Genomic DNA, 10,252 nt, shown 5'->3' with positions numbered 1-10,252 from the left:
TGTTGCTTTGTATATCCCTCCCCCACAGTATAACCCCTGCTTTCACTATATTTGGTGTCGGTATAATTTGTGGAGGAGAAGGGGAAAAACAAGTCATTTAAGGATACAGGTGGACCCGTTGCAACAATGAGAAGTACAAGTTGTCATGTCGAAAACGAACTTTACAACTTTGGTGGGGGTGGAAGGATTGTGTAGGGGGTGGGGGGAGGCAGGGAAGGGATGTGACGGGTAAACAAAAGAAGAGGCTGCAATGCTTGATAAGAAATGTACTCATTATCTTGCCCATGTAATTGTAACCCCTCTGTACAGTATGTTCACAATAAAAAATATTAAAAAACCCAGTTACAAGTAAGCCAGACCCAAAGAAACATAGGTCCCATGGTTTCCCTTACTTTCCATAGCTAGTATACATCTAGGATAATCTTACAAGACAAGTAGAAAAAATCAAAAGCTATGTACATATGATCATATAAGGTGATGGTAAGCAAAATGAGCCCCAACATAGGAAAACAAGGCAACTTTTCTTTGTCGCTGTTGTTTTTATTATAACTATGTGATTTTTTTGGGTTCTTTTGTATGTTCTTCCCCCATGGTACAACCCCTGTTGTCACTGTATTTGATACCAGCATCTTGTATATACATTTTTCTAATTTGGGAAGGGGAAGGGAAATAACAAAATGCTGAAACAAGGAAACAAGTTGACCCATTGTAACAATGAGTCGTACAAAAATATTGGGGAAAAAACAGTCAAAAAATAAATAAAACAAAAGGTCATTGATGAATATTTGAGATGAACATATTTAATCCCAGTTAAATACTTCACATTAAATAGGGATGAAAGCATAATATGATATACCATTTATTATATGCATATATAATATTAATGCTTACATGTAACTACTACAGTGAATAAAGTTTCTTTCTACAAATGAATTCACTGACTAGACTAGATGTAGTCAAAGCATGTGAAATTCCCTCATCATAAGATAACTTCTATATATATTTAGATGAGTGCCCTTCCATTTTTAATGGAGATACACATTTCCATGACCATATGGTCATGTAGAACAGGTGTTTCTCACCAGTGGCTACTTAGTGATACTTTCTTCTGGAGTGTGTGGTGGCAGACTGAACAGTGATGAAGATTCTTGGGTCAGTTGATGGATTACAAAATTAAGTTAGAAAGCAATGTAGCACATATTCTTCACTAATGTGAAATTTGAGACTTAAACTTATTAAAACAGAGTAAGTAGTTGTATAATCAATAAAGTGATAGTAATATAGAGATCTGTTTCCTATTCTAATTGGAAAGCTTAAGCCCTAAAAGTAAATGTGATGTTAGGCATTGGCCATGTAAGAATTACTTAATATGAAACCTAAATCCTCAAGATTATATTGTTCTGACTCTGGCAAATGTTGAGTTTAAATTTATATCATGGATATTTTTAATGTAACTAGCTAGTTCATCAGTGTTATATATTAAATGTTTTGTATGTGTTTTTTTGTTTGTATTACACAGCAGTAGTAACCATTGAGCACATGACATGCTTTTTCTTAGAAAATTCCTGAATAGGATTGTCTAGGATCAAGGCTCAAAACAACTGAATATTCTTGCTATTAAAGAGGAACTGACAATTTTTCTAATAATTAGAAACATTTATATTATTTCACAAATCTATTCTTTACTAATTTATTAGGAATATCTTTTAAATATATTATATTCATTTGTACAATGTGTAATTTTCTTAATTCTTTATCATTTTACATTTAAAGGCATGGATAGTTTCATAATTATAGTAATGGCTTTTTTGTAAATTTCTTTTGGGGGGGAAATTGAGATTTTAACATCATAAATCAGTGTGGGCCTGCCTCTCACTGCCAGGCCCCTTCTGGAGCCTCCTATTTTCATATTGCCTGGAAGGCTGCCTGCAGCCAGGGCTTCCCCCAACCCGGAGGAAGGATGGATCCAACACCAGCCTGATAAGGGGAGGCAACAGCAGCTAAGGGGGAGGGAGGGGAGGAGACAGAAGCTTGTGCAGGCTCATGTGTGTATTAGGTACTTACGTGTGAAGACACATGTAAAGAGACAGGTTTACAGACTACGCCTCAGGGACAGTCCACCATAGGAGGAGAGGTAGGGCAAGAAGCACAGCCTTTCTTTGTGGCATCTTGGGCTTAACCTATTCCAGGGACAGATACATAGGGAGGATAAGGGAAACATATCCCTAGGTCCCAGCCTTCAGGCCTGGAGCCCTTTGAGTATAGTGGAGTCACCGATCCAGTCTGTAGAGACAATAGGTCTGTCTCCTTTTGCAAGCCCTAGTAAGGGAGAGACAGGTCTTCGCTAGAAGAACTTCATACCTCGGCCATCGCTGATGGTGATGATCTCAGCCTTATGTTCCTGCTGTGGGGCCTGCAGAGCTCTCAGTAAGGTCGCCTCACCCAGCCCATGGAACTCCTCTTCCTCTGTGTCTTCTCCATTGGTTAGTTCATACAAGGTAAACACTGAGTTCTTCTGGCCACTCCTAGAAACCCACTGATAAATGAGTTTCCCCCATTCTTCTGGCCTCAGCCGCATGATCAGGAAGCTAGACTTGTTCTTAGCCAACCACTCGAGGTTCCCTTTTATCCTCAGTTTCTCTAATACAATCTGAATTGACCCCACAGGAAGCTTCCGCTGTAGCTTGACGTTGTTTTTATTTATTTATTTATTATTTTTTTAATTGTGAAAATACTGTATAGAGGAGTTACAGTTACATGGGCAAGATAATGAGTACATTTCTTATCAAGCATTTTAACCTCCTCCTTTGTTTCCCTAGCTTGACGTTGTTGAAGAGTGGGCTCTCCTGCGCTTCCATCACCGTCCTGCTGGACTTTTTGTGCAGGTGGCAAAGGGACAGGACGAGCGAGCACCAGGCGGCCAGCTGCTTCGGCCGAGGGTCCACGTTTGGCTGTAAAGAAGGGCGGAAAGCGATACTGCCACGGCCGCTGGAAACGCATCGCCATCGTAGTAGCCCAGGAAAACCTTTTTGCAAATTTCTAACTTGGCATTATTTAAATCATGATGAGGGAGCTTTCAAAATGAAAAAGATAGTAAAGCCTTTGAATAATGAAGCATGCTATTTTTTTTATTTTATTTTATTTGTGAAGATACTGTACAGAGGGGTTACAATTACATGGGCAGGATAATGCGTACATTTCTTACCAAGCATTGCATCCTCCTCCTTTGTTTACCCCTTCACATCCCTTCCCAGCCTCCCCCCTCCCCCCCAATCCCAATCTTTCTCCTTCCCCCCCCCCCCCGCCCCGCACCAACGTTGTAAAGCTCGTTTTGGACATGACAACTTGTACTTCTCATTGTTGCAACAGGTCCACCTGTATCCTTAAACAACTGGTTTTTCCCCATCTCCTCCTCAAGTTATACTGACATCAAATATAGTGAAAGCAGGGTTTATACTGTGGGGGAGGGACATACCAAGCAACAAAGAGATAATCTTATAAATGCATTAGAAACACATGAATCATGCTATTTTATACTCTATTAATTTTACTAATAGGATCGACTATTCCATAAGGTCTGTATGCAATAATTCATGAATCTTTTGATTTTTCTCCCCAATCTTTATTTTTTTTCAAAACTAATTTTGAATCACTCAGTTCAAAATCATTCTTATTTAGTACCAATTAGTTTTTCTCATAAGTCTACAGAATTCTTTTATTAAACATCGTTGACCTCTTACAATTCACCACTTATAATAATAGCTTGTCAAAGAACCTGCCAATCTAAGTAATGTGCATGCAACTCTAAGCAGGTTACCATGCATTTTGTATGATTTTCATTGTATTTTTCAGGATAGAAAATGTTCCTTTTTATGCCTTAATTTATATGATTACTACATTCTATTCCAATTCTATTCCCAAAACCTACCTCCAAGAATCAATGAATGTGACTATGTACATATGTTTGTATGTGCACGAGTTTGCAAGTGTTAAGAACCTAGAGGAAAATGGCAACTGCTGTGGAAAAAGGAGATTAATATTTTGATTTAAGGATGTTCTGTTTTTTGCTAAATATCTTGTAAATTAAATGCAGCTTCTTCCTGCATTACATGTGGTTTACTCATAAAAAGAAGGAATATTAATAATTAAGAAACTTGTAAATTAAAAGCTATAGGAAATAAAGGAAATAAAAGACGTAATTTGGGGTTGGGAAGGTGGCTCAGTGGTAGAGTGCTTGACTTGCATGCATGAGGTCCTGGGTTCTATTCCTCAGCATCACATAAGCAAAAAAAAAGCCGGAAGTGGTGCTGTGGCTCAAGTGGTAGAGCACTAGCCTTGGGCTGAAGAGCTCAGGGACAGCGCCCAGGCCCAGAATTCAGGCCCCATGACCCCCCCCCAAAAGAGATAATTAACTAACAACATGGATGTTACAGTAAAATTTAGCATGTATGTTGGCAGCTTTGATATAAGAAATAAGACATGATTGACTACATAACTGAAAGAAATAGCTAGAAATTTAGAAACAACCATACTAAATGAACTATCATTTTTTTAGAAAATAGTTTAAAGATCAAACTATTTCAGTGAAATTCTATGCCATATTGTCTACTTATCATGGAATGAGCAATCCCCTCCCAGTCTACCACATAGTATAGATGATGCAGACCACTCCACCAGAGTGAGCCTTAAAGTTCCCTTTACAGCTTGACCTCCCCAAGTTGTTTTTGAATGAGGGGATTCCAAACCTAGGGTCACCCCTGTCATGTCACATTAATGTAGTGACTTTGTATATACTAGCTATAGTAAGAAATAAAAAAATCATTTTAAAGTGTATGCAACATGCTTAGAGAAGTGGAAACAGTGACAAGTTGATGGAGAAAAGGTAACAGGGAAGTTCTAGAGTATGAAGACAGGATGTATTTTCCAAGGACCCTCCTCAAAGCCCCCATGACCTTGTTTCTAAGATTGTAGAAGAGGAGGTTCAGGGCTGGAGTGACAATTGTGCAGAAGAAGGACAGGACATTATCCTGTTTGGGACTATGGAAGGAAATGGGAAAGACATATATAAATGAGGCTGGGCCATAGTACATTCCAACCACAGTCAGGTGGGAGGAGCAGGTGAGAAGGGCTTTCTTCCTCCCCTCCTTGGAGGGCATGCGGAGCACAGTGCACAGAATTAGTGCATAGGAGACCAGAATGGCAGCAAGTGGGGGGATCAGGAACATCACACCCATCAAATAAACTGCGAGCTCAAATCTAGAGGTGTCTTCACAGGCCAACTTCAGCAGAGGTGGGATCTCACAGAACAGATGTTTTACCAGCCGGGATTTGCAGAAGGGATAGTGCATAGTGTAACTGGTATATACGATGGCACTCAAAAAGCCACAATCCATGTTGTCATCACCATGAACCAAAGGACTTTTGGACTCATGATAGTTGTGTAGTTTAGAGGATGACAAATGGCCACACACCTGTCATAGGCCATAAAAGCCACAAGGATGTCCTCAGCCCCACCCATAATCAGTTCCAGCAACATCTGAAGGGCACAGCCTCCAAAGGATTTTCTCCAAGGAGAAAATCCATGATGGCCTTGAGGGCTGTAAATAATGTGAGAAGGTCAATGAGAGAGAGCTGTCTAAGCAGGAGGTACATGGGCACATGAAGCTTCACATCCATTTGATGTGCAGGAGCAGCAGCCCATTGCTGGTCAGAGAGAGCGTATACAAGAATATCATTGTGGCACAGAGTAATTCAGAAAATCTGTTGTCATTCAGAATGCCCACCAAGATGAATCCACTTCCCAAGTTGGAGTTCCAGACCGCTGTTTTGTGTGTTCTTTGTTGTTGTTTAGAATCAGATGTCTAGTGGAAGTCTTTCTAAGGGATTTCAGTCACTATTTTCATAGACCCAGGGCAACTATGTGAGCCAACAGGAATTGTATGGGACATCAATTCACCCCTGTCAGGTCCCCCTGTGCTTTCTGAGTTTCTGAAATTTTTCAATGACTTATAATCATCTTTCAGTTAAACAGTATAGGCATATTGATTATTGTTCACCATGAACTTTATATATAAAGTATATTAGTTAAAGAGAAAGAAAATATCCCTCAATTTTTAATAATGCAATAAACATGAAATTGGTATAAAATCTAGGGTTTTCCTTTGTTACAATTTAGTTAGACGTGCAGTTAATTTTAAAAATTTCTTTCATGTGAAACTCTTTACCATGTTCTACCTTGACCTGATGTCTGCCTTTACTTTCTGGTCTCAAATTTCTAGGTCTTGGTCACTTGATCTCTTGTAATCTTCAAATATGCTCCTATGTTTTATGGTGTACTATTTGGTCTGATGGAGGAAATTTAATCCTGGACTAATATAAATGGATGCGTGAAATTAGTTTAAGTCACAAATTATTAGAAACAGTATAAATTACTTAAATTTTCAAGGCAGTGGTAAAATATTTACTCAGTTGAAGCAAAGGCAAGAAACAACAGGATCTCTGCAAGCCTGGGAGGAGTTTCTGGTAGTGAAGGGTATGTATTTAAGGGGTCATACTCATAATACAAACATGGTAGTAATGGTAAAAGCCATCCCACTACCTAAGATTCACAGCATTACTCTGAGCATGAAATATAGACATTTTCCCCCACAAATCTTAATAATGTGGAAGAATGCTGTTCTAGTGATACTGCATGTAAACAATAAAACTGGTTTAATGGTTTGAATTGGAAAAACATAGGACATGCACTAAGCCTGTTCTTTATAAATGCATTCCTTGATGAATAGAAGACCTAAAAGGTAATGTGGAATATAAGTTAAAAGTATTCATTAACTTGTTTATTTCTTTTGGATGTGAATACATATAGACACATATGTATATACACATACACACAGACACATGGGTATACACAGCTACACACATATCTGCTTCTTCTGTCATCTGAGACAGGTCAGTAAATGTACATTGGATGTACAGAGGATGAGCCCATTCTTGTACAGTGTGTGGTTTAAGGAAGTTCAGGAAGGGTGAGCTTCACCCTGATAGCTCTCCTCACATGCTGAGATTACTAAAAGAACAAGATGTATATGGCTTGGAAATGCTCACTCTCAATAAAAGCTAAAATTTGAAAGTATAGTTTAATTTTCTCATTTGTATTGCTACAGTATTGTTCAGTGTATTAAAAGATTAATTGATCTCCATTTTTCTTATTTATTGGGATTGGGTTAAAAAGGCTATTACTAGTGGACCCAGGCTAAACTAGATGTATGGATCCTCCTCCCTCAGCCCCTTGAAGGCTAAGACTACAGGCATCAGCATGCCTGGTTTTACTTGGCTTTTGTGATACATATTTACTACAAAGTATTCATGTAGGAGAAAGAAGCTAGAACTAATGTATTGATATGGTCATGCAATAGTTCTCTTTTGAGGTACTATTCAAGGAGTTCTTAACAGACTACTAGAGTCTAGGGAAATGCAGATGCACCTAAAGTATTCAGACTTTAGAAAATACAGTAGTAGAGCTCGAACTCAGAGCTCTGGTACTTCCTTGTCTCATTTGCTCACATTGGTGGTCGACCTGTTCTTTCATACTTGCAGCCCACTGTATTCCCTGTATTCCCTGTATAATATCAGTCTCGTGGACATTCTGTCTAGGCTGGCTTCAAACCATGTGTTTAAGTGTCAACCTTTTGAGAAGCTAGGATTTATAAGCATGAGCCAGGTGAACCTAGCATGGCATGAACATTTTACCCAAAAACCATTATCAGGAATTCTAGAAACTTAGGTCTGGTCAATAGTATTGACTATTGCAGTTGCCCACTCTTGTATGAGGTACTGAGATGCCTGCACCAATACAGGTACATGTGTTTGTAATCAATCACCTGGAGTACAGATGCGAGCAAGTGCACTCTGAAGTCTGAGAAATGAGACAGTCTGAGAGTAAGACAGTAATTCTTGGTCCTGTTACCCAAGATTCACTGCCTTCACACACTTTCTAGGGTCAAAGACATACCCCTTACTTCTAAAGAGGAAAGATACAGCCTTTCAGCTCACACCCGTGTCCTGGGAGTCATTTGTAAGTTGAAGAGGCTAAAGATGCTGAAGAAAGAGAGGGTGCTTCTGAAGGCATGGGTGTGGGTGGGCATGGCTGCCACTAAGATCGGGGTCAAAGGCACCTGCTGTGTCCACCATGGCCAGTCCTCTCTGAGGAAAGGGATGGATGCAGATAATGATCTGAGAATCCAGACAGGAGGCTATGGGATCCCAAAGCTGATTGCCTCAGAATGTCCAATGTCTGTTCCTATCTCTGCACTGTTAGTGGATGACAATGAGTCCATGTGTCCAGACTTTCATATTTCCTCCCATCTGGAGTCACCAATGACAGAAGTGGCTGGTAGGACTTTTAGAAAGGAGAATGGTCTGAGATACTCAAAGGAAGCCTTCCATTGTTGTTGTTGTTGTTTTTGTTGGTAGTAGGGCTTGAACTCAGGGCCTGGGCACTGTCCCTCAGCTCTTCAGCTCAAGGCTAGTGCTATACCACTTGAGCCACAGGACCACTTCCTCCATTGTGTATTCATACTGTATCAGAGGCAGGAGAAACTCTGGCCTTGTTCTGCGTACTTTTCACTGTCTTCTTCTCCTTTGTGACATGGGCTCCCAAGAAAACACGACTCCAGGATGGTACCCCGTGGTACCTTCTAAAATGGTATGTTTGTTGACAAATATCATTATGAAATTGCCTCTGACTTGATGAATGGTTTTGTCCCTTTTGTTCTGGCAAGGGATGGCCCTGACCAAAGAAATGGTTTCAACATCTGACCCTTTAGCATGAGTCCCTGTCCATCATTCTGTATACAGACTCCTGTCTGTGTTAGTGCTCTACTCTCCTCGTATATCCACATACTTCCCTTTCTCTCCTTTCTCTTTCTCTTTCTCTTTCTCTCTCTCTCTCTCTCTCTCTCTCTCTCTCTCTCTCTCTCTCTATCTCTGTGATGATACTGTTATTGGAACTCAAGGTCTTAATGCTGTACCTAAGCTGAGGATCTGCCATTTGAGCCATAGTTCTACTAATGGCTGCTTGATGGTTAACCAGAGATAAGAGTCTCATAGAGTTTCATTCACAGGATAGCATTGCAAGGTACTCTGAGATTTCAGCTTCCTGAGTAATAGCTAGGATTAAAGGTGTGATCTACCAGTTCCAGTAGGATTGCTGTTCTCTTTCTACCTTAGTCTCTATCCTGTCAGGTAGCTGGTTTCTTCAGAGGGTTTTAAAGGCTATCACCAAGTCGGACATGGTCCATGATCTTTGTGCACCATTTTGAATCAATTTGATAACCAGTGACAATAGTTTCAGTAAGATTTTCCATTAAGGTTCAGAGAGTTTCACAAATTATAATAGAATCTTATTGACAGAGTTATTTCTAATAACCTACTGTGGTCATTATCAGGTCTTTATGTCTTGTTCACCCTTTCCCTAGCATTAGCCTTCATGTGTGCTCTGACATGTGTCATTATACTTTGTGTGTATTAGTGTTTTGTATTTCACATGGGATTATTTCATAGTCCTTAAAATTCAAATATAAGAATATGGTTCCATAAGAGGGAGCTGTTGTTGACATCTAAATTTTTTATTATATTTTTGTCTTATCTGTGCTTCATTCTTCTTGATAAAAACAGAAGAAACAGAGTATGAATGCACTTTTCTGTTTTCCTAAGCTTGTTGTGCTTGTACAACTGTAAAGGGTGTTCAAGTTTGGTGTGGGTGTTGTATTTCGGTAGTATCAAAAGCACACACATGACTCAAGGAAAAACCTGGAGTCGGTGAGGGAAGGAGTGATATGATCCAAAGCACATGTTCTCATTATCTCATATAACTGTAATCGCACTGGATATCACATTTGTAATAACAATAAACCAATATCATGTGTGTGCATGCACACCTAGTATAACATAGTATGTCATATAATGTATATTTTATGTATCATTTACACATAGATTTAAGTTTGAGAAGAGAAGCAGAAGACAATGACATTTGTTTTGTGACTAACATGTATTTTATGCTATTCTGAAGAGGATCTTGTTCTCTGGAAATTTGGTCATTGCTTTCCTGATGCTTTTTATTTTTCCTCCAAATAAATTCGAACTAAATCTACTTCATTTATAACATTAAAAGAATTTTTACTTAAGAAATGCTATTGAAGTTGAAAATACAACAGTGGTTTTCAGAGCCTTGGTAAATTGAGGGTTGAGGAAA

The 10,252-nt window shown here is 39.2% G+C and overlaps 2 pseudogenes across 1 annotated transcript; both read right to left on the bottom strand.

Moving 5' to 3' along the window:
• Positions 1 to 2,344: 2,344 nt before the first annotated feature.
• On the bottom strand, positions 2,345 to 3,006 carry LOC105995103 (annotated as a pseudogene). Its single transcript, XR_001175544.1, has 2 exons — positions 2,832 to 3,006; positions 2,345 to 2,695 (listed from the first exon to the last, which is right to left on the bottom strand). The product of XR_001175544.1 is annotated as a vacuolar protein-sorting-associated protein 25-like (transcript).
• Positions 3,007 to 4,823: 1,817 nt separating this feature from the next.
• Positions 4,824 to 8,144, bottom strand: LOC105995046 (annotated as a pseudogene).
• Positions 8,145 to 10,252: the final 2,108 nt, after the last annotated feature.

This window comes from Dipodomys ordii, unplaced genomic scaffold (genome assembly GCF_000151885.1).
Source record: "Dipodomys ordii isolate 6190 unplaced genomic scaffold, Dord_2.0 Scaffold113, whole genome shotgun sequence".
In the NCBI taxonomy this organism is placed as follows: Eukaryota; Metazoa; Chordata; class Mammalia; order Rodentia; family Heteromyidae; genus Dipodomys; species Dipodomys ordii.
The sequence above is the reverse complement of the archived record's forward strand: the minus strand, read 5'-3'. Positions and strand labels throughout refer to the sequence as shown.